At 45.1% G+C, this 25,079-nt stretch overlaps 1 protein-coding gene across 4 annotated transcripts in view; it reads right to left on the bottom strand.

The window, feature by feature from the left end:
- The window catches only part of hivep2a (HIVEP zinc finger 2a), an 80,382-nt gene that overhangs the window by 17,410 nt on the left and 37,893 nt on the right, over window positions 1-25,079 (bottom strand). For 3 of the 4 annotated variants that reach the window (XM_057822082.1, XM_057822083.1, XM_057822084.1), the window contains exon 2: window positions 18,943-18,977. The gene's annotated coding sequence lies outside the window, so the exon portion shown is untranslated. Of the gene's footprint in view, window positions 1-2,905; window positions 8,075-18,942; window positions 18,978-25,079 lie in introns of those variants that run through there. The other variant, XM_057822085.1, reaches the window with a different exon arrangement.

Below are 25,079 nucleotides of genomic sequence, written 5' to 3'. Positions count from 1 at the left end.
AAAAAAAATAAAATAAAATAAAATAAAATAAAAATTGGGGCATCAAAGCGAAACATTTTTTTTGCATTGAAGCAAAACATTTTTACATCGAAGTGAAAAATGTTTTTATTTCACAATGAAGCAAAAAAAAAAAAAAAAAAAGTTGAGATTACAGCAAAAAAATTCTATTTAAAACGTGTGTTGTGCAGCTCAATTCCCAGGTAAACAATGGCAACAATGGGGCGTGTTCACCCGTGGACAGGTTAATTGAGTTTTACTGAAATAGGCCTAAAATAGGTTGACATCAGATCAACTCTTGATATTAATCACAGTTTCCAAATAAGCAGAAGAAATTTGAGGAGAGTCATAAACTCAAGCAAACATTTTCGTCGGAAAACGTTCTGTGATTTGGAGGTCCTTTTTCACTTCATTAGTAAGCAATTGCTATACTCCGGACAGCTACATGGTTACCGATGAATGTCCAGCAAATGCAGAGAACATGGGTTCCGTGAAAGAAAAGAGTACGTTCGTGGGGTTATTTTCTTCTAATTATCTTCCCAATTTTTTTGCTTTGATGTTAATTTTTTTTGTTTTCTTTGATGTAAGAAAAAGAATTGCCTCAATGTAAGAATTTTTTTTTTTGCTTCGATATTAAAAAAAAAATGTTTTTTTGCTTCGACCTCTGTTTTTATTTTTACTTTTTTTTCCGCTTTGATCGTAAAGAAATCTCAAATGTCCCTTTAGGGGCACTGGTTTTTTTTTTTTTTTATGTCAATTTCTTTCCCCCCTCTCTGCTTTTTTTTCTTCCACGTCACCTTAGGGGCTTCGTACAACTCACGAGACTGAAAAACATCAACAACCTTCCCACTGTTAGATCAGGTTTCCTCATTAGCTGCCATGAAAAGCTCAATGTTTTGGGGCCGCTTTTTGCACTGGAGCCGCCCGCCCTCGCTGCGCCGTGACTAACGAATACCCACACTGTTCCTAAAAAGACACAAAGGAAGGCCGGTATAAATAGCTCGAGAGGAAGTGACGCTAGTACGGCGTAGGTGTTCAAAGATGTAACAATCGGCACCTTTTGGGGGGGGGGGGCGAGCACAAGAGAAAGTTGACACGGCGGTGCACATTTTGACAACAAAGATAAGGACGTGTTACTCAGAGATGTTTTAACAAAGCACACATCGGCAGGTGGGAGGGAAGGGCTAACTATTTTTAGCTACTTCCTCTTTTGAGGCCGATTCGGTCGAGCAAACTGGAAGTCGTCGGCCGGGCCGATGCCGTTGACGTCCGATTCGTTTGAATTGGGAGAGGCTGGAAGGAAAGAGGGAAGTTTAGCATATCGGGTCACTTCCTGTTGATCTGAGGTCATTCTGGGATTCATTTCTGTTGATAGGGCTGCTGCCGCTATCGATTATTGAAGTACCATAAGTTTTGGACTATAAGGCGCACCTGACTATAAGCCGCCACCCACCAAATTTGCCACAAAACAGCATTTGTTCATAGATAAGCCCCACTGGACTATAAGTCGCAGCTCTCCTCACTGTATCATGGGATATTTACACCAAAAGATATTAACTGGTAACAGTTGATTTGACAGCGGCGTCTTTAGACCGTCATCGGACCAAATGAACCTGAATTGGCTGCAAAGCTTCATTTGGCCATCAAAGCTCCCTCGGGGAAGACAGTCAACCTCCGCTGCCAACTGCTGTCAATACTGTTGTCGCCCAAAATGCCTCCTAGCACGTAAATTACAATCAAAATTCATGTTCTGTGCTAATGATTTCTTACTGTTTTAGTTGTTTCAATCATTTCTAGTTATTTTAATTGACAGTGGCGCCATAAGACTGTCATAAGACCATCAAAACTATGACATGACACTGCCAAGAGCATTAATGAATGCTTATGACAGCTGTCATTTTGTGCCATCCGGCAAATGATCTCACTTTTGAACGGATGTAAAAGATCCGAGCTGGACATTAATGGAGTTAGTGACATCATTTGCCGGGGGACACTAAATGTCAACTGTCATAAGTATTCATTAGTGCCCATGATAGTGTTGTGTCACAATTATGATGTCTTACGACTCAATTCTTAACAAATCATTCAACCACAAAACAACTGATAAATATACCTGTAAACTAAATTACGAATGCATAAACAATCATATTGGTTCAAACAAAAACTTACAACCTTATGTTGGTCTTAACAGGTAGCCGCTGGATCATGCCATGTTAGATGAGTTATGTCATATTCACTCTGGCCATTAGAGGGCAGTGTCAGCCACCCCAAATCCATAAAACTAAGTGTTAAAAAGAAAAAATGGAAACCTTCCCTCCTTCCAGTCCCTTCCATTTCAAACAGGAAGTAAACCCAAAATGCCAAGGATCTTGAGGAATTGACCTGATATCAGTGCTGCAACGATGAACTTGAGTAATTTGATTAAAAAAAGTACATTAAAAAAAAAAAAAAAAGGTTCGAATAAAATTTTGCTGCTTTGAGGATTCGTTAGTTGATACAAATCGCTTTTGTATCCAGAGAAAGGTCATCTGACCCCAACCATCATATCTTTTGTGAGGATTGACTTCCTCATTAGTCATTCCCATTCACACTCGCAAAACAAAAGGGTTGGATTGCTCCGATCTTGAGTGTTTGCAGGGCAGGGGTGCCTTGGCTTTGTCGGACAGTAGACCGCTCAGGCAGGCAATCGAGCGGACAACCTTTTGACATCTTACATCTAAAAGCTGCAGTTTGCCTACGTACAAGGGATGGTGTAATAAAAAACAAAACAAAACATTATTTATGTGGTGACACTTGACACTTCGCCCTTTTCCCGGGGCCAGGTGTTGGAGGTTGTTGCCGAAGCAATTTTTCCTTCTGCGCCTTCATTGCGCCCACCTTCCTTCGCAAGACCCACCAAGAAACCCACCTGTCTCTCTTGTCTCCCGGCGCATGCCTGATACAACACATATGCATTCAGTTCTGCCGTGTCAATCATATTGTAGAACACGGCAACTGGCCATCTCCGTGTTTGACAAAGCAGAGGGAGCCTTGGATTTGCAAATATTCAAGATGCTAATTGCAGCTATCCAGAGTGACCCCCCCCCCCCCCCCTCCTTCACACCGAGGCAGCGAACGTGTAGGGGGGTTGTCTGCTTGATTGCTTGTTAAAGCCAAGTAGTCAGTTTGGTACCGGGGTCATTTGACGCCTTTCTGGTCTTTCTTTATAGCAAAAAAAACCAACAAAAAACCAAGCCAGGACTTCCAGTGTGGCTGCCATTCAGGGCACAAGACGGCCAAAATGGAACTATCCCGCCATCCGTCTCAGTCCAAACGGAACGGACGTCTACGGCGTCCTTTATCTTCAACGATCACACTGAGCCGCGTGACGTTTCATCCGTCGGGCGCCTGTCGACGAGAACCGCGTTACCGTGGATACGGATGCCACGGGGGAGGCGCGACAAACGACACCGCAGAAGAAGAAGAGAGATGAATCCGGTGAACTTGATTTGAACTCTCTTCGGAATGAGCTTTACGACAAGGCGTGCGAGCGGGAAGGCGGGCAGGTAGGAAAGGAAACTGAGATTTGCCTTTGAGAAGGACTAAACGCGAGCACGTGGGAGGCGGCAGCGCCAGCGAACGCGCTAGCGCGGGCGGACGGGAGTAGGAGGTCGGCCCGGGTCACACTCCTTCCGTTGCGCAATTGGCTCCCCGCCACGCCACGCAGACTTTGAAAACAGAATATTCCAAACGCTGCGCTGATTCGGTCCAAACGGATATGGATATCTATTGTCGTCCCAGTTCAAATGGATTGGAATTCAACACAGTTTTAAAAATGGATAAATAATAGAATGTTTATATAGCATATTTTCCTCAATAAAAGGCGCACCCTATAGGTCAATACTGGCGAATCACGGCATGACATTCCCTTTAGCGAAGCTCTGTTTGGTGGATGCATAACGCCACCCCAACCACCACTACTACTACTACTACTACTGCCCCTTAATGTGGTGCACCCTTTATATGAAAACATTTAAAAATAGGCCATTCAATGAAGGTGCGCCTCATAGGGTGGAAAACACGGTACAGGTTGTCCCCAGGTTACGAACGGTTTCCGTTCCTACGGCGACGTAAATCGAATTTCTGCGTAAGTCGGAACTAACCCTATAAGTACCCCCAAAGATCTATCCAAAAAGTATTGTATTTTGTTTCATGATGGAGGATACACTGCCCTCTAATGGGAGCGTTAGGTCTGGCTGGACAGTCGCCTTGTATGACTCCGACTTCTGACACGGATAAAGGGTTAGGGTTACCACCTCAGGCTGTAAGTTCTTTCAGCTAGTATATGTTTGTGTATGTATCTGTAATTAAGTTTACAGCTACAGTTTGTGGAGTTACGTGCGAGCATTTTGCTATGAGAATTATAAACGTCTTTGTAGCATTCATATCATTTAAGATAGAGGACTTTTGTAAGGCAAATTAGTTTAATCTACAAAATATACATATTGGTCAGACAAGATGGACGTTCGTAAAGTAAAAAAAAACAAAAAAACTGTGTGGTAAGGTAAGGTACTGTTTATGCAAAAAAAAAACCCGACTGGAGACAAAATGGCGGATGAGACTCCAGCGTGGTAAGTACATCGTAACCCTTACTTTGTTAACAAATAAAGTTTTAAAAGTACTTAACAGTCCATTTTTCTGGCAAAAAGGGGTGTTTTTGAATTCGGCTAAGCACCACAGCACCCGATACACATACCTGAAATGGCAGCAAATTAAAAATAATCTCCAAAAAATATCTATATATTTACAAGTTTTCCCCCTAATGTTATAGTCATTTTTTGATAAACATTATTGGGAATACTAACTACATTGGAAAAAAATTAATTGGGGAATATTAATGACTAAGAAGCTCAAAAGAGAGGAGTCGAACCATTTATGAGCTGATGGGGGTCAACAGGGAAGTGAGCCAAAATAAACAGGAAGTGACAACAAATCAACAGCAAATCACCAGGAAATGCCCCAAAAAGCAACAAGAAATGAGTCGGGCGAGTCTAGTCGGGTGACTTTCCGACATCTCTGCGGCTCACCCGCGCCCCCGTGACCCTATTACAACAAACGCGCCTGCTTTTCATTTCTGAACGTTCCGTAACTTCCGTTCTGATTACAGCACACGTACGCTAGAGCGTATTGCAGGCTTTCGGGGTGACTTGAGGTGAGCCGAGCCGAGCCGAGCAGAGGAAGGAAGGGAAAACAGGCGTCCTGTTGGTGTAAATTGCCAGTGGGAAAGAGAAGGCGGTCATATTTTCCACAGGGCCAGCCTTGAAACTATTACGCTCACTATGTGTGCAACTTCATTACATTTTCCACAACAGTCTGCACAATTCTGAAGGAAGCGCTTCACTCATTCTCCGCCATTGACGACGCTAGACGTCCAAACCATTTGGAGATAGGATCATTTGCGTTTCAATCCATTGGATGTCTATTGTCGTCAATGGTTTGATTTTGGCTCGCTTCCTTGTTCATTTCAGGGTACCTCCTGTTGACTTCCTGCACATTTTGGATCATTTCCTGCTGATTTTGGCCCATTTTGAAGTCACTTCCAGTCATTTTTGGGGCACACTTTCTGTTGGTATTTTGTCCAGATTTGACGCTCACAGTGCGAGCGGAGGCGGCAGGTGAATGGCCGCCGTCTCCATCGACACCTGTTCCGCGCGCGAACCGGGAGCGGCGCTCTCGCTCGCTTCCTGCCTGCTCACCCACGCATGGCGACTATCTCCCTGCCCGCACATCCACACAGCAGCAGCAGCATCATCATCATCATCATCAGCAGCAGCAGCAGCAGGTAGGTAGGAGGCGCGTGAAGTAAAAAGTCCTACGAGCCCAGATGGCCCCAAGGAAATCATCTCGGTTCTCTTTGTGCCTCACGCGCTTCCTCTTTCTCCTCGCTTACAGTCAGGTCATTGAAAGAACTACAATGTCGTATAGCATACAATCATACCGTGCTTTTGCACTACCTTGGCCTCAGGGCGGTCATGTCGGTAGGGGCGACGTTCCCATCTAGGTCATTTGAAGGCGATAGTACCTTTTCTCGTAGAAACCGTCTAACTGTTTGCATTATTCTAACACACTTAATATAATCAATCGGGGAATAGTATCGTTTCTCATATATACTGTTTGACTGTTTGTATTACTCCAACACACACAATATAAAATAAAATAGCACTTATACCATAGTTTAAGGAAAACAAGAAGAATATAGGGCATAAGAGATACATGACGCCTTCTCATCACCGAAGTCCAACGTGAGGGTCATGCAACTGACTGCGCAAGGTCGATGCCGGCAAGCCCACGTCTGCACCACCAACTCTCGCAATCAGTTCTCCCGGGCAGTGCAGAACAAATGGCCGGACGCCCTGTTCCGACACAAGGAACCCCGGAGAACGCCCAATATCCAACTGCTAATACGACTGACAAGACTCCATGAGCCCATTTGACCGTGAGGCGGCAAAATCCCTCGTTGCCTTGACAACAGTAACTCCCGAATCCTCCTGTCTAATCCACAAACAGACAATCCGAAACAACGCCTAAGCACACCCTTCTTCTGCCCACAGCCCGGCCCGCGAGAGCCTTCAAAAGACTGAATGTTTAACTAAGCATTGTCATTTTTTCTCCGGAACCTTTTGTTGACTTGTGATATGGTGAATTTGGAACGAGTCCGCCTCCTTGCCCGAGTCTGTTTCGCCTTGCCGTTTGATCGCCGTCGACCTGAATAAATTGGCAACTTGTACTTTAAAGCCCTTTTCTAGCTTTCAAAATGGAGTCAGTACAAGGGGTTAAGACTAAGGTGAACGCACAGAGTTTGGCCTTTTGGCCAGAGTTTTGCTGGCCCGGGTTGTTTAATCTGCGCTAGCGCGGGTCCGCCGTGGTTCCGGCATTCTGGCTAAAAGGTCAGATTCCTTCACAATGCATGGCCATTAAAAAGAACTAGGCCTGTCGCGATAACAAATTTTAGCAAACGATATATTGTCTCATAAATGATTGCCGATATGCGATGTTATTGTCATTTTTTTTTTTAACCAATTCAACCACTAATGTAATGACAATACATCCTGATAAATCATCTATTCAAATGCAATAAATTGTTATTATAAAACAAACTATATTAATATTTAAAAAATAAAATAAAATAAAACACCCAATGCATAAAGAGTCATTGGAAAGCTAGCTAAGTGCGGAATATGAAACAGGTCAGAAACCCAACGTCATTTTTGTTCCCAGCCAATTAGAGCCCATCAAAAGTGCTTATTTGATCCAAAAGGACTGTCATCTTGTCCTGCAAAGTGCGCATTTCAGCAAATTTAAAGCTAAATTATTCATTGACAATCAGTTTTTTCAGTATGGGTTTCATTTTGGAGCTGCTCTTAGTGTAGAATGTGAAGTGTTTGAGATTAACTCCAGAAATTTTTATTTACATTTTGAACATGATATGCTTTTATATTTTAAATCTTCACCGGAAGTACGGACGCCAAACTGCTAACCGTAAGCTTTACACTCAGAAAAAAAAGTGCATTTTTCGTCATGCATGTGGCATAGATTTTTTTTCTTTTTTGGCATCGTTTGCCAATGCTATAAACTAGCGAGTTTTCGTGTTTGAAGTGTCAGCGTTTTAACCACACTTTTGGAGAAGGCTGCCAATGTTTTATAGCAGGCTAAAGTACATCATCTTTTTTTTTCATTAGCCTCAATGTAGCAATGCTAATGTTTTACAATGTTGAATATAGATGACTTTCCTTATTTTGTGTGTCTGAACTTTATTTCTATGGTGTGCTGATGGCCAATAAACATCTGTGAAAGGAACTTGAGTCTCATATGCAATCATCAAGCACGTGTGGAGAGTGGACGTAGCACACACAAACACACGTAAACACGCACAAATGTAGAGTATGCGCGCACATACACGTGGCGATAAATCGCAGCGGGGAAAATTACTGACAACATTTTTATTTACCGTGCGATAAACTGACTTATTGCACATCGCGACAGGCTTAGCCATAACTAGCTTATATATATCTAAACCAATTTTCAAAAGATTATTTGATCGATGTCAAAACTATTTATTCGTTGTCTGCCGTTGATGGTGCTAGATGTCCGATCCATTTAAAGCGGGAGGGTCGGCAGCAGGGGCGTACCGGGGGTGGCGGGCCGGGGGGGGGGGGGGGGCAGTGCCCACCCACGGACACGCTCTGCCAACCCAAAGAAAACTGGTTGTAGTACTAACGGCAGTCTGGGCACCGTGGTACTGCCCACCCACACCTGGCAGCCATGTAACACCACTGGTTGGCAGCCACCCTATGCTTCAAATGGATTGGACTTGTAATGGTTAAATAATAAACTCATTAAAATTTAAAAGACCTTTCATCGCCCCTACTAAGATGGCCTCAGGGTGACCATGTTGCTAGGGGGCCTAGGGCAATGTTTTAGTCAGACCAGTGTTGTTTTCGTCAACGATACTTTATAACGAAATAATTTCGTCAACGGACAATTTTTTTTCATGACGTCGACGAGACGATTACGAGGTGAACAGGTGCTTCAGGAGACTAAAACATAACTAGACTAATACCTGTTTTCATCTGACGAGATAACGAAACGAAAATGCACAATAGTTTCCGTCACATGTTCACAATCTGTCACATTTTATGTATAGTTGGCTTGCATCGTAGTTGTGTCACTCATGTGATGTGCTGCTGCTCTCCAGTCTGTTTGTTTTCTTATTTTGCCAGAGAGAATATGGAATGTTGCTTTAGCCTTTAAAGGTCTGTGCTGAGTGATCATCACACACTAAATGTAACTCGTAGAATTAGCATAGCATTTGCATTCATGTTAGCAATAGGCCAATGCTAACAGTGAGCGCCCTCTTAATCTCTGACAACCTATTTTTTTTTTTTTTTTTTTTACATACAGTTCATCCCGTCCAAGTGAGTATAATTCAGTGAAAATAATGTACTGTTTTCCTGCCGAGTGAGTATTATCATCAAATTGGCGTTGTCCTTGTAGAAGCGACTATAGTTATTGTTATTTATTTATTTATCTTTGGAGTTTAAAAAAAAAATATTCACAGACAAAAACATTTTGAGTAAACGTCTACTAAAACTAGACTAAATTAGTCTTGAGTTTTCATCAACAAAAAGTTTTCAAATACAAAAACTAAAGATGACTAAAATGTGACTAAGATGAATAAGTATTATCGTCCGAAAGATTAGGACTGAAACGAAAATGAAAAGGGCTGCCAAAAACAACACTGATTCAGACATCCATAACCAGCTCATTTCTCCAACAATGTCAGAGCATCTGCTATTGACTCAGTGGCACTCATTGACAGCGCTAGAGGCCCGATCCATTTGAAGCGGGAGGGTTGGCAGTGAATGTCTCTTCGTGATAAATCCATCAGTGGGAGAGAGGGGAGGATGCATCTCAGTCAAAAAGTCTAGCTCTGCCCCCGAGATGGTCGGGCTGCCAGTCCGAGGTTTTGAAGAAAAAGGCGCCGAGAAAAATGGGAAGCAAAAGAAACGCAAAAAAAATTCTTTGCGGCCAGCGAGACCATCTTGACGAAATTGGAGCGCCGCGGAGGGATTGAGCCAAAATCCGGATGTCAAGCGCATGACATCATCCACGCGCTTGTACAACAGCGACCGTGTGATCGCACACTCGCGCTTCACGCTTGAGGAATGAAAAAAGAAAGAAGGAAGCGAGTCCGTGTCGAGGGATGGGGCCGAACCTCTCGCTGCGGATTGGACATCTATCGCCGTCAATGGCGGCCAACGAGTTCACGTAACACACGGTATGCAATCCCGTTGGGGAAAAAAAATGACAATACACGCTAGCGCTCCTAGCCCGGCTGGATTGGACGTCTATTGCCGTCAACTATTACATTCAGGAGATCAAATTGAACAGTTTGTTGACGTGTTTCCCAAGTTTGAGTGATGTCTGTGATCAAGTGCCAAAGTTATCTAGTAGTCAAAATAAAAAAAGTCTGGTTCCTCTATCACAGTCGGTTGCAGCCAATAGACCCAGCAATAATTCAATAATGAATAAATATCAAATAAAAAGGTAGAATAGTACCCCCCCCCACCCCCATTGTTTTAAACAAAAAAATGCATTTAAAAAAAAATATTATTGAATTTAAAAAAAATGTATGTATTAATATTATCATCTTATAGGGTTTAGGGTTAGCCTCGTTAAAAAAAAAAATGTAAATGGGGGGCGGAATATACATAAGGTGGGGATGTTTAATGTATTTATTCAGAATGAATGTGATAGTACCTTTTCTCGTAGGCACCGTCTATCTGTTTGGATTACTCTAACACAATATAATCAATCAGGGAATAGTATTGTTTCTCGTATTTTCTGTTTGACTGTCTATATTATTCTAACACACCCAATATATATAAATAACACTTATACCATAGTTTTGGGAAAACAAGCAGAACATAGGGAATAAGAGATACATGACGCCTTCTTATCACGGATGCCCAAAGTGTGTGTGATGCAACTGACTGAGCAAGATTGACGCTGACATCTATACAAGCCCACGTCTGCACTACCAACTCTCGCTATCAGTTCTCCCGGACAGTCAAGAACAAATGACGGGACGTTCCGTCCCAACACAAGGAACTCCAGAGAACGCCTGATATCCAACTGATAGCACGACTGACAAGATTGCAAGAGCCCCTTTGACGCTGAGCTGGCAAAATCCACAACCCTCGTTGCCCTGACAACAGTAACTCCCGAATTCTCCTGTCCAATTCACAAACAGACAATAATCCTCTCCTCCTTGAGTCATCACCTTATCGTGGTGGAGGGGTTTGACTGTCCCAACGATCCTAGGAGCTATGTTTCTGGGGCTTTAAGCCCCTGGCAGTATCACCCATGGCAAACAGGTCCTAGGTGAGGGGCCAGACAAAGAATGGCTCAAAAGACCCCTTGTGATGAAGAACATTAATGGATTCATGTTTCCCTTGCCCGGACACGGGTTACCGGGGCCCCCCTCTGGAGCCAGGCTTGGGGGTGGGGCTCAAAGGCGAGCCTCTGGTGGCCAGGCCTGTTCCCATGGGGCCTGGTCAGCCCGAAAAGGCAACATGGGTCCGCCTTCCCATGGGCTCACCACCTGTGGGAAGGGCCAAAGGGGTCGGGTGCATAGTGATCTGGGCGGAAGCCAAAGGCGGGGGCCTTGGCGGACCGACCCCTGGGAACAGATGCTAACTCTTGGGACATGGAATCTCACCTATCTGGCGGGGAAGGAGCCCGAGCTGGTGTGTGAGGCAGAGAAGTTCCGACTAGATATAATTGGACTCGCCTCCACACACAGTTTGGGTTCTGGTACCAGTCCTCTCGAGAGGGGTTGGACTCCCTTCCACTCTGGAGTTGCCCACAGTGAGAGGCGCCGAGCAGGTGTGGGCATACTTATTGCCCCCCGGCTAGGCTCCTGTACGCTGGGGTTTACCCCAGTAGACGAGAGGGTAGCCTCGCTCCGCCTTCCTGACTGTTGTTTGTGCTTACGCACCAAACAGCAATTCAGAGCACCCACCCTTTTGGAGTCTTTGGAGGGTGTGCTGGAGAGCGCCCCCGCTGCGGACTCCCTCGTTCCGCTGGGGGACTTCAACGCTCATGTGGATAATGACAGTGAGACCTGGAGGGGCCTGATTGGGAGGAACGGCCCCCACCGATCAGAACCCGAGTGGTGTTTTGTTATTGGACTTCTGTGCTCGTCGCGGATTGTCCATAACGAACACCATGTTCAAACATAGGGGTGTCCATATGTGCACTTGGCACCAAGACAGCCTAGGCCGCAGTTCGATGATCGACTTGTCATCGGACTTGCGGCCGCATGTTTTGGACACTTGGGTGATGAGCGGAGCGGAGCTGTCAACTGATCACCACCTGGTGGTGTGTTGGCTCCGATGGCGGGGGAAGATGCTGGACAGACCTGGCGGGCCCAAACGTATTGTGAGGGTCTGCTGGGAACGTCTGGCAGAATCCCCTGTCAGAAAGAGCTTCAACACCCACCTCCGGCAGAACTTCTCCCTTGTCCCGGGGGAGGTGGGGGACATTGAGTCCGAGTAGACCATGTTCCGCACCTCCACTGTTGAGGCGGCCGATCGGCGCTGTGGCCGTAAGGTGGTCGGTGCCTGTCTTGGCGGCAATCCCCAAACCCGCTGGTGGACATCGGCGGTAAAGGATGCCGTCAAGCTGAAGAAGGAGGCCTACTGGGCCTTTCTGGCCAGTGGGACCCCGGAGGCAGCTGACAGGTACCGGCTGGCCGAGCGGACGACAGCTACGGCAGTTGCCGAGGAAAAAACTTGGGCATGGGAGGAGTTTGGCGAGGCAACGGAAAACGACTTCCGGACGGCTTCGAGGAAATTCTGGTCCACCATCCGGCGTCTGCGGAGAGGAAAGCAGTGCACCATTAACACTGTATATAGTGGAGATGGGGTACTGCTGACCTCGACTCGGGACGTTGTGAGTCGGTGGGGAGAATTCTTCAAAGACCTCCTCAATTCCACCGACACGCCTTCCTTTGAGGAAGCAGAGTCTGGGCACTCAGGGCTGGGCTCTCTTATCTCCGGGGTCGAAGTCACTGAGGTGGTTGGAAAGCTCCTCGGGGCAGATGAGATCCGCCCAGAGCTCCTAAAGGCTCTGGATGTTGTGGGGCTGTCGTGGCTGACACGCCTCTAAAACATTGCGTGGACATCGGGGACAGTGCCTCTGGATTGGCAGACCGGGGTGGTGGTCCCCCTTTTTAAGAAGGGGGACCGGAGGGTGTGTTCCAATTATAGAGGAATCACACTCCTCAGCCTCCCGAGTAAAGTCTATTCAGGGGTGCTGGAGGGGAGGGTCCGTCGGGAAGTTGAATCTTGGAGGAGCAGTGTGGTTTTCGTCCCGGCCGTGGAACAGTGGACCAGCTCTACACACTTGGCAGGATCCTCGAGGGTGCATGGGAGTTCGCTCAACCAGTCTACATGTGTTTTGTGGATGTGGAGACGGCGTTTGACCGTGTGCCTAGGTCCTGTAGTAGTAGTCCTGTAGGTAGTCCTGTGGAGGGTGCTCCGGGAGTACGGGGCACCGAGCCCCTTGGTAAGGGCTGTTTGGTCCCTGTATGACCGGTGTCAGAGTCTGGTCTGCATTGCCGGCAGTAAGTCGAATTCGTTCCCAGTGAGGGTTGGACTCCGCCAAGGCTGCCCTTTCTCACCGAATCTGTTCATAATTTTCATAGACAGAATTTCTAGGCGCAGCCAAAGCGTTGAGGGTGTATGGTTTGGTGGCCTCAGCATTGCATCTCTGCTTTTTGCAGATGATGTGGTGCTGTTGGCTTCTTCAAGCCATGACCTCCAACTCTCACTGGGGTGGTTTGCAGCCGAGTATGAAGCGGTTGGGATGAAGATCAGCAACTCCAAATCCGAGACCATGGTCCTCAGCCTGAAAAGGGTGGCGTGCCCTCTACGGGTCGGGGATGAGATCCTGCCCCAAGTGGAGGAGTTCAAGTATCTTGGGGTCTTGTTCACGAGTAAGGGTTGGAGGAAGCGGGAGATTGACAGGCGGATCGGTGTAGCATCTGCAGTGACGCGGACTCTGCACTGGTCCACTGTGATGAAGAAGGAGCTGAGCCAAAAGGCGAAGCTCTCGATTTACCAGTCGATCTACGTTCCTACCCTCATCTATGGTCACGAGCTGTGGGTCGTGACCGAAAGAACAATAGCCCGGATAAAAGCGGCCGAAATGAGTTTCCTCCGCAGGGTGTCTGGGCTCTCCCTTAGGGTGAGAAGTGGGGAAGAAGAGGGACTCTGTGTCGAGCTGCTACTCCCAGCTTTCAAAATTGAGTCAGTACAAGGGGTTAAGACTAAGGTAAACATGCGGAGTTTGGCCTTTTGGCCAGGTTGGCGGAGTCTTGCCGGCCGGCCCGAGTTGTTGGATCTGCGCCAGCCCGGTCCGGCGGTTCGGCTGGTGTGATTCCGGAAATCTGGCTTAAAGGGTCAGATTCCTTCAAGATTTAATTGCATTGGAAAGAGATACATATAAGACATTTTTTCCCAAAATATAACTAAAAACCAAATAAAACAAACAAAAAAAACTTAGATTTTAAGAACTGCAAATGTAATAATTATGATATAAATGATATCTATAAAGAAAACAATGATTTGTACATGTATACGTGCATATATCTTAAAGCAACAATAGGTAACGTTTTAAATTTATAACATATTTTCAGCCCATTTGTGATGATATGTTGACTGACTAGTTGAATGACATCTCTTTTATATCTTGACAGGGTCTGTATCGCTTTCACCGGCGCTAATTAACTTTGAGGAGGGTGGCAGGAAGCCTGCCACACAAACAAACTACAAACGCGGCGACTGCTTTACGTCACTTCCTCTTTCCCCATTCATTATAAAGACGGATGAAGATTCAAATGCGTTTGAGCTAATTCTGCAAAGATGGCAGAGCAACAAAGGACAAAAAAAGTTTTGTCCGAGGAGGGGAAAAAAAGGGAGGCTACCAGGGTACTCAACAATAAACATTGGCCCGGCTTTCACTCGCCGGCGCGACGACTACTCCCCACCCACCTGAAGTCGTCGACGCTGACGAGTCCGAGTTAGCCACACTGGGGGGGTTGTTGTGGCGACTCTGCAACACCAAGATGCAATGACTGTGTTGCGGAGTAGCCTAGTGTTCATATGGTGTCGGCAAAGATGGAAGGCAAAGACGCAAAACTTGGAATCCTGCCTCCAAAGTGGAAGGATTCGATTGCGGGGGGCTTGATCTGCATCCATATCAATGGAACGCTCCCACGCCGATAACGTCAGCACTTGCACACGTCACATTGGGCGTGCGCAGAGGTGCTACTTAACATTAAAAACATTAAATGGCGGAACGTCAGCTTTAATTTACTGTTTTAATCATATTTTTAATTTAAATATGGTGAATGTTTCCATTTTTGTGCCTTTTAGAGAAAAAGAAAAATGCCATTGCTTGGAGTGGGCGGGCATGTTGTCTTCCAGGCTGAGGAGGTTGTTGGGGTTAAAGTGCATCATTCGCCGTCGCCTTGGAAATCTGCATCGCCCCCTATGGCCTGGCACGAATACTACATGGTTTTGATGCGGAATTGCGACATTGGTCAAACGGAGACGGAACCCTATAGATGCAAACGTGAAATTTTTCGTCTTCTCGGAGAGTCGCCATGTAAACTGCCCCTAAGGCTACTTCTACACTAGGACGGATAATGGCCTTAACCCTTTAACACCTAGGCCTATGTTGGCCGAATTTGCATGCATTTGATGTTGCCTTTATATTTCAAAGAAAAAATTGTTCACAATGGCCAAGTTGGGTCCCTTTTTTAAGGACACCTTGAACTTCATGTCCAAACTGTTGTTTTCTTCACTGACCAATTATAATCCACATTTTGGACCCAAAAAGACAAAAAAATCCCAAAATATTTTTTCAAAATTTGTAATGTTAATGTTCCATTGACAACCAAACATGCTCGACCAACCGTTTTGAAGCATGATAATATTTATTCTACTTGTTAGGATAAAAACTCAATCGAAAAAAATTAAGATTGAATAGTTTTTTGTTTGACAATTCAACACAAACAGCAAGTATGGTCATAGGCGTTTTTGGCCTTTACACATACTATGGTCAAAACGGGTTATATACAGTGCAAAATAGTGAGGAAAAAATATATATATCATCTAACACAAAAAGGGTTTGGAGGATATCTCTTTGTGAAGTTAGGTATTATACCCATCACCTTATCTAAAGTAAAAATGTACATGCAATCAAGCTTCTCGAACACTCATCTTTATAAAAATTGAAAAATTTATAGTGAAGTAAAAATATATGTAACATTGAAAAAAGTATTTTCAAAAATATTGACAAGTAGTTCAGTTCAATTCAAATTTTTCCAACGACCCAATAAAGTTTTTTTTTTTGTTTGTTTTGCGAACTCAATAAAGCTTCTGCACGAACAGGTCACGGAGCTGCGTCACACACAACGTCACACAGCCTACTCTTTCGCCGTTTGCGGACTTTGCGCGCCGCTGTCAGCCTGTCACTTCTACTCGCCGAGACGCCGACTCATCCCAGGAAAACAACGACAAATACGGTTCATCTTCTTCCTTGAGTTAATGAAATAGTGCATTAGCTTGCGCTAAATTTAGTTTTAGATTCATTCTGCACATTTCAAAGTCGCTCGCTCAAACCAACCGGCCGTTGCTTGCCTCGCATATCTCCTTTTCCTTAGTTGGCGCCTCGCTTGGAAATTTATTAAAAAATGTCCACATTCGGTTCGTCCTTCTTGACATCACAACGGCCCTTGGGATATGTAGTGTTTGTGCTGCTTTCGGTTTTGAAAAAGGACAAGAAATGATGGAAATATGGAGATAGATACATGGTCCATGCAGCGTTTTAATGCATATTTATGAGTGCGATAAAACTATAAAACTCAAATGACATTATCTCCCGTTTTTCTTGGTCAATTGACTTCAAATAAAAACTGGTGTGGACATCAACTTCCGTACTTTCGAATGAGACCAACCAGCGGCACGTGGGTGACGTAATTACAGCGTGACGAAGCTTCAAAGACGACATGCGTAAACGCGTCGCTGCCGACACGTTCGGTGTTAAAGGGTTAAACGTGTCGTTAGACTATACGGCATGTCGGCCACACAAGTATACCACTTGTCCGAAACGATGCCGGCCGAGCTGGAGTATATAAAGTGCGTAGAGGAAAATGAAACCCCGAAAAATGAACTGCGCGGTACCCCAAGTCACAGAGGCGCTAGATCCGTTGCATTTCCGCCCGTCAAAACTTTCGCCACTGTTACGCACAAGCCCTCCTTGCTGCAGTATCCACTTCCAGGAAATCTACACGGCGCCCCACTTACTGTATGTTTCTGTTTGTTATTTTCAAAGTGGCGAGAGCGTAACAGAGCATGGATTTAAACGTCCCAAGTAAAGACGTCAGGCTTTGGTTGTTTTCTAAATATTTATTTAAATCACAACTCGGCAACTGCTCATAAAAGCCGAGCGTGCGCTCCCTTCTCGCTCTCGCTCCCACCTGATGCGTTCGGTTGCCATCACGAAAAAACGGTGATCACAAAACGGTGTTCCCGACCCGTCTAGAAGGTATAGTAAATTTCCCGCCGGCGAGTAATGACTTTCCGGTTCAGAGGTAAACCGCGCGGGCGATGACATAACACATGAAGCTTCTCCTTTCTACGCATGTGCGGTTAGCGCAAATGCAGGCATACCTTACAAAAGCGGGGCGCTCAAACGCTCCTTAAACGAAGTGTGGACATGTATAGAAATAGTCGGCAAAATACCCTTGAGAAAATGATCTGTCCGAGTGTAGACGTAGCCTAAGCCACACGGTTGCTAACAGTCATACGCTATTGTTTAGCCACAACCGGAATCATTACCTTACTACTATTTATCCTTCGCACGGCTGCTGGAAACAGAAATGTCGTTTAATCCATCCGCAGACGACCGGGAGATTGATTTTTGATGGATTGACGATTTTACGACAATGTGCGGGTGTGCGCCGGTCCTCGCGGGAAACGTAGTCTTCCTTAAGGCAAAACACTACCACCGATGTCCACCGGCATCACCAAAATCAACGAAAACTGAAAAGTTACATAGTGTCGCTTTAACATTTTAAAATAAAATACTGTATTTTTAACAATATAATAACCCTAACCTAACACTAAACCCTAACCCTAACCCTATGGACTGAGGGCGCTAAGTTTGAAGCGCGAAGTAACGAGGGATCACCGTATGTATAAATTTGTACATTTGGAAGCATTTTTACTGATTTTTTTCCCCTTTAACAAATTTGTCATTAGTTCAATCCGTTCAAAGTGACCTTCGCTCGTTAGCTGACGGCCCCTCCCACTTCAAACTATCGCGGTCAATGTCGACCTGTGGGTTCAGTGACTTCATATGGTCGTAGATTTTTTTCGAGCGGCAGTATTTGTACGGTTCTTACTGTCCCAAAAATAGGCTCATAAATATTTGAGCGTTCCCATTAAGGCGCCGGCCAGGCCTCGTCCCACCTAATGGGCCGGTCGTGCCCGCCGGCGAGCCGGCTAATTAAGAGCCAAACAGATTTAACGAGTCCGGAGCCTTCATTAAGGCCAGAGCTGATGAATGAACGCCGGCGAGACGGTGAGGAATGGACGCCGGGAGGCCCGAAAAGAATCAACCGCGCCCCGAAAAAAGACATTTCGGTGGAACCGGAATAGAAACGGTGGACTTGATTTAGTGACGAGGAAATGAAGACGGCAGGAAAATGAAGGAGACTTACGGCCATTGACAGTAGAAGTAAATTTGGCTTGATTTTCCCCAAAAAAGGCATTTTCTAGTAGTCATCTTTTGTTGTGTTAAAAGTGAGGTTTTGCCGGTATACTATTTTGTCATCTCGGCCATCGCCGGCTAAAAGTTGAGCATCGCGGACAAAAGTATCAGCAAGCCTGTTCCTGTTTCCCGGCTGCCCGTCAAATTCCGAGTTCGACCTTTGATTTGACATTTGGGGCCACTGTACGGCCGCGTCGATCTCGGCCGCGTTTCGGCGACCCTGTTGCGTGCCGTGTCGCCACGGCGACCGCGTCCCGATGACTCGGCGGCAAAAAAGTGCTCGCTCCAGCCTTTTGACTCGCCGGTGAGTCAGCGGCCGTTCTGGTAAAAAGGAGGACGGCCTGATGGGAAAGGCATTAAAATAAGACACATACACATGCACGCACGCACGCAGACCTCACAGGAATGAAAATGGCAAAAGTATTGGGATAACGGCACGACCGACGAGTCAAAGCGATAAAATATGGCCTTCGGAGAAAAAAATGCTGGGAAAAACTAAACAACGGTCAAAATGATCGGGACACATACGCAGGAAGTCAACTCATCGCTCATTGATCCTACCTGCCGCCTGCCGGTGAGCCCCCTTTTCCCGCCTCCTGCAAGAGAGCACAAGAAACAGCGTGAGCGCAACAGGAAGCTCGCAGAATGCGGCACAGGAAGTGGTCGGCGGAAATCCCGTTCGACAATTTTGAAACGCTCCATCTCACTAAGAAATGATTGAGGTTCTTTTTCTTTTATGAATCCCTTGATGCCTGAATGTAACAAAAAATATCAAAAAGCTGTGTGTGCGTGTGTGGGGATACATACGTATACAGAAAAATAACACAGGTAGTACCTGAGTTAAGATGCACCCGACTTACGCGATTTTGACTTTACGATGTCTCGTCCGCCATATTGTTTCCAGTTGTTTTGTCTTTTTCTTACTTTCTTAATCTTACTTTTAAAAAGTACTTCTCCCAAAAAGTAATTGAGTTAGTAACTCAGTTACCTGAATGCAAGAGTAATTAGTTACTTGGCAAAGTAACTGGTGTTACTTTTCATGTATTGTTTTTTTTTTCCATTCCAAAAAACATAGATCACACTATGCGAAATTCATAGGTTTTTTTGGCACAATTGGCCCTTGCCCAAATCTTTACCCTAAACCATGGGTGCCCAATCCCAGTCCTCGAGAGCCCCTATTCAGCTTGTTTTCCATGTCTCCCTCCTCTAACACAGCTAAATCAACTAATCAGGATCATTATCAGGCTGCTGCAGAGCTTGCTGATGAGCTGATCATTTGATTCAGGTGTGTTAAAGGAGGGAGACACGAAAAACAAGCTGGATAGGGGCTCTCGAGGACCGGGATTAGGCACCCCTGCCCTAAACTTAACCAGTGGAGGAGGTAGTACCTTTTTGGTAGGCACCGTCTAACTGTTTGTATTACTCTAACACACCCAATATTAAAAAAAAAAAAAAAAAAAAAAAAAAAAGCACTTGTACCATAGTTTCAGGAAAACAAGCAGAAAATAGGGTATAAAAAAATACACTACCCTTTCTTATCACGGAAGCCCAACGTGTGCATCATGAGCAAGATTGACACAGCAACTCTTACAATCAGTTCTCCCGGCGGCACGCTGTTCCAACACAAGCAGCCCCGGAGAACGCCCGATATCCAACTGATAACACGACTGACAAGACTCCAAGAGCCCCTTTGACGCTGAGGTGGCAAAATCCACAACCCTCGATGCCCGGACAACAGTAACTCCCGAATCCTCCTGTCCAAACCAAAAACAGACAATAATCCCAAACACACCCTTCTTCCTGCCCACGGCCCGCCCTGTGAGAGCCTTCAAAAGACAATGTTTAACTAAGCGTTGTCATTTTTCAACCTTTTGTTGACTTCTGATATGGTGACCTTGGAACAAGTTTGCCTCCTCGCCTGAGTGTTTCTGTTTCGCATTGCCGTTTGATTGCTGTCGACACGAATAAATTGTCAGCTTGTTCTCTGTGAGCCTTCTTTAAACCTTTCAAAATGGAGTCAGTACAAAGGGTTAAGACTAAAGCAAATGCGCGGAGTTTGCCCTTCTGGCCAGATTGCCGGGTTCCCGCCGGCTCGGGCCGTTGCGGGCCCGGCGGGTCGGCTGGCGCGATTCCGGCGGTCCGGCTAAAAGGTCAGATTCCTTCACTAGGAATACACAGGGGTATTGCGATAACTAGATAGTAACCTTTGCTATGTGTGGAAGTCATTTCATGTTGTGAATTAACCGTTAAAGTTGTTAAAATTGCTCCCGTTATTGCATTAGTTACCTTCTGTCTACTTTCGGCATGTGAAAGTTTCAAAACGGTTTCATCATTTAAAGATTTTGCCGATTTAGGAGTATTTTAGATCAAAAAGTTCACTTACAGTAGGTTCTCCACAACAGAGCCTTCCTGAGAAGTCTACTGCTTCAACATGGCGGCTGTTTACGAATGTAAATTCTAGTTCTCTATACATGTGATATCTATCATAGCATCACGTGGGCGTACTTTGTAGGTTATTGGCTACAGTCAGGTAGTATTGGAGCCACCTAGCATCCCATTTGCAAGGGCGTCACGACGCCTCCCCGCTCGTGAGTCCGTGTCTCACTTTTCTCGCGTCATTCAACCAACGTAGTGACGCACAGTAACCATGCCTTTACATCCTCAGTAACGGTAATGGCGTTGCCAAGATGAGAAAAGTAATTAATCAGATTACTCACTTCTGAAAAAAATCAAGCGACATCAGTAACGCCGTTATGCTCTAACACCATTATTAACAACACTGTACCTCACAGTATCTTGATTTTTAAATTTTATTAAGATAATGTATAATAGAATGTTATAGATAGAACTATCCAATGTTTTTGGATAGTTATTTTAAGATATAGGGGGTATTTATCGAGCGGTACTTAAAGGGTTCGTTCCGATTTACGCTGACATTTGGCTTTCGGCGCCAACATAGGAACGGAACTTATTCGTAACCTGGGGACGACCTGTATAATAAAGAGAGGATGAATTAAATTGACGAATAAAATGAAAAATGGGGGGGGGGGGGTCTTAATTAAATTGTTTTTATTGTTCTTTTTTTTCATTTTTAGCTGTTTTTTTAATTTATTTATTTATATTCTACAAATGTATTCCTACACTGCTTTATGTGTATAAATTCTATCTACCAGGCATTAAGAGTTAATAATTATTAAATAAATGAAAATATTCATCCGGTGAAAAAAAATACATTTTAAATTTAAAAAGAAAAAGTAACTCAGTGAACCCATTCGAACAAGGATGGCTCGCAGTGAGTGATCATGTTTTGCCGCCATTGACGGTGCGAGACGTCCAATCCAATTTGACAGATTGGATGTCTAGAACCGTCACAGGCAGCCTTGAGTTCTATTTTAAAAAAAGGTAGAAATCATCAAGTCATTCACGCCATCCAATTGGCCCGGAACGACCCTATTTCCCCGCCATTGACGGCGAAAGACGTCCGATCCGATTGGACCGTGAGGGCTGGCGTCGATCCCTGACGTACAGAGAACAGGTGGCGTGTTTTGCGTCAGGTAGAAAGCCGCCGTCTGTGCCGCCGGCGCCGGCGCCAGGAAATGGCAGGATATCATAGCCTCCGGTCGCCTGGCCAACGGCCTCAGGACGCACGGACAGATGGAGCCGCGAGCGCGCGCGCGCGCGCCAGTTAGCCGCTCCATCCCGTCCCATCTTTTTTTTTGTCGGCAAAGACGCGGAAAGTTGACATCGGCTTTCCTTCGCCAGACGAGTGAGTTTGGAATGCGGCTCGTAAGTCACCTCTGATTTTCCACTCCCGCTGGGACACGTCCCATTATCAGTTTTTATACGAAACGAGGAAATTCCTCTGTGGTTTGTGTGCGCGCGCGCGCGCCCGCAGCTAGCTCCCCTATCCGTCCACCGCTGACCTACTTCTTGAAAACATTTCCTTGCCATTGACGGCGATAGACGAACCAGCAGACCTTGTTGAAAAAAGCCTCCGTTTTTGCTTTGAGCACACGCAGTAACTTTGACATACTACTACGTACGACACAGAAACTCAAGCGCCACAGTCATTTCATGAATGACACATTGCCCGCCACCAGGGGCGGACTGGTAATCTGTGGGTTCTGGAGGATCACAGAACGGCCGGTGCCCTGGACGGCCGCCGGCCGCCATTCATTATAGATCACTGTTTTTGTCCCCCCTAGCCTCTGATTATCTACAGTTTGCATCCAATCCGACAGGTGGCAGCAATGCGCCTGGCTGTTCATCGCCAGTCCGATAGAAGAACGAAAGAGGAACAAAGTTGCCTTCATTGGTTCCTTGTGGAAGCAAAATGGCGACGAGCGTTAATGCCCAATATGGATGGTGGTGGCAAAAAAAGAAAAGAGAAGGGTGGCGCGGAGAAGGTTAGGAAGAAAAAAATTAAAGAAACTGGAGAGCAAAGCATTAAAATGTCATAAATTGACAAATATTTTCGCAAGCAGCAGTCTGGCTGCAACGGCCATGTTGGGTAACAGCAGCCCAGCCCTGGCGATGGTGAGAGGGGGCAGCCGCTCTGACGTGCAGCCGGTGCAGGGAGGGAGAAAAATAGAGGGAGGAGGTAATGATAAGCTGGTGGAAGTTCGAGAGGGAAGTTCCCCAGACAAGCGCAGAGCAAGTAAAAAGGGATGAAGAGGGTCACTTGCTCAGTATACTGGCAATTGTTATCCACAAGGTAGGTACATTTTAAATGAAATAAATGACAATTAAAGGGTTAGTGCCAGCTAGTCGATGTACCCGTTTGCAATCGTGTCAAGTTATAATATGCTCGTCCTACTATCACTCTCCTAAGAAAAAATATTATAGCTGTAAAACAACGTATGCACACGCAGCAGCAATATTAATTCAGAAGAAATATAACAAAATATTAATAAAATGAATGGTTTTACTTTAAAGTTTAGGTAGTTAAATTGATATATATTTTTAATCATTTATATATCGTTTTGTTTTCTGGTTAATACTTTCCAATGATGGTTACGTATACAGGATTTGTCTTGAAATGTTTTTTATATTTTATTGAAATTTATTATTTGTATGGCAAGATTAATTATGGCAGGGGTCTCCAAACCGGTCCTCAAGGGCCACTGCGGGGCCTGGTTTTTCTTTCAACCGATCGAGTACCGACAGTTTAACCAATGAAGTTTCTGCTAAAACAAGCAGCACCTGACTGCAATCAATTGATTACAATTGTAAGACACCAGATTGGTGCAGAGGTGTTGTCTTGTTTTGTTGGAATGAAATCCTGTGCCCGCTGCGGCTCTATGTGGAATAGTTTGGAGACCACTGAATTATGGCATAAACAATGAAATCGTTTTATAGACAGAGATATATAGAGATATATTATAATCAATTGGATACATGAATGAATGAATGAATGAATGAATTTATTGCCATCATCATCATAATCATTGACAGTTTCAGAATGTGGAATTTGCCCAAATACATAAAACTTGCTTTGAAGAATACATTTTCATTTGTTTATTCAGGTCTATCATAGAGCTAGTACAGAAAATGAACCCAACTCCAGTTCAGCCTTGCAGTACTTTGAGCGCCCCAAGTCAGACAGTGACAGTCTAGACATATTTTCTTCATTTTCTCTTAAAGTGCAAGAAATTGATGCATTTTACAATAAAATGTAAAAAAAAAAAAAAAAAAATTCTCCCCGAGGGTTTGGCGGTATGCCCCCGGACACCCCTACGGGGTCTGTTTCCCTTCGTATAGCGTATCTTGTGGGCTGGGCTGAGTCAAAGTCCAGGGCTGCTTTTTAGTCCCAGTCCGCCCCTGCCCGCCACTGACGGCGATAGACGTCCAATCTCTTTGGACTGGGAGGGCTAACATCAAGTCTGAAATGGGATGATTTTCCAATGGAGTTTGCTCAGCCAAGAGTACCTTTTTACTCTGAACACTCAGTAACTCGGTCAAATGACTCAGAAAACTCAAACTGAGAAAACACATCAACAACTGCTGAAATGGCTTTCATAAATTGGCTGGCTTTGACAGAGGTAGACGTCCAATCCATTCGGAACGATAGCGCTCGCATTTACGGGTAGTCCCCCCGGGTTAGGAACGACTTCCGTTCCTACGCCGGCGACGTCACCCGAATTTCCGTTTAAATGGGAATCAGTCCTGTTGAGTACCGCTAAATACCCCCCAAATCTTAAAATAACTATCCAATGTATTATATGTCATTGTACCGTCCTAGCTAGATCCGTGCGGTTTATTCAGCTGCTCATGACATCAACGCTCGCAGAATGCAACTGAAATAAAAATGGAATCATATCCATTTCATCTCAAATAACTGCAATTCAAATTTGCTTTTATAACTAGCTGTGGATACAGCAATAACAATCCACACAAACGATTAGTGTGCATCAGTTAGCGTCCGCACATCATCCAAAACAATCACATCAACTCGCCCCGAGCGGCGCTTCATTTGTAAATCATAAGGTGGCGGAACGCAAAGTACATACGACGGCGCAGGGATGGCGAGACGCGCACAGCTCCCGGACCACACGCAGACAATGGTGCTGAAAACAAAACGCAAATGCCCACTTGCCATGCCGTGGGACTTTTCTTTTTTCTTTCTTTTCTGACTCGTTTTCAACCATCTTAATAATAATAACACCTTCTTTTTGAAAAAAGACAGTAAATGCAATCAT

This window comes from Corythoichthys intestinalis, chromosome 19, assembly GCF_030265065.1.
Source record: "Corythoichthys intestinalis isolate RoL2023-P3 chromosome 19, ASM3026506v1, whole genome shotgun sequence".
In the NCBI taxonomy this organism is placed as follows: Eukaryota; Metazoa; Chordata; class Actinopteri; order Syngnathiformes; family Syngnathidae; genus Corythoichthys; species Corythoichthys intestinalis.
This window is presented reverse-complemented; position numbering and strand designations above follow the sequence as displayed.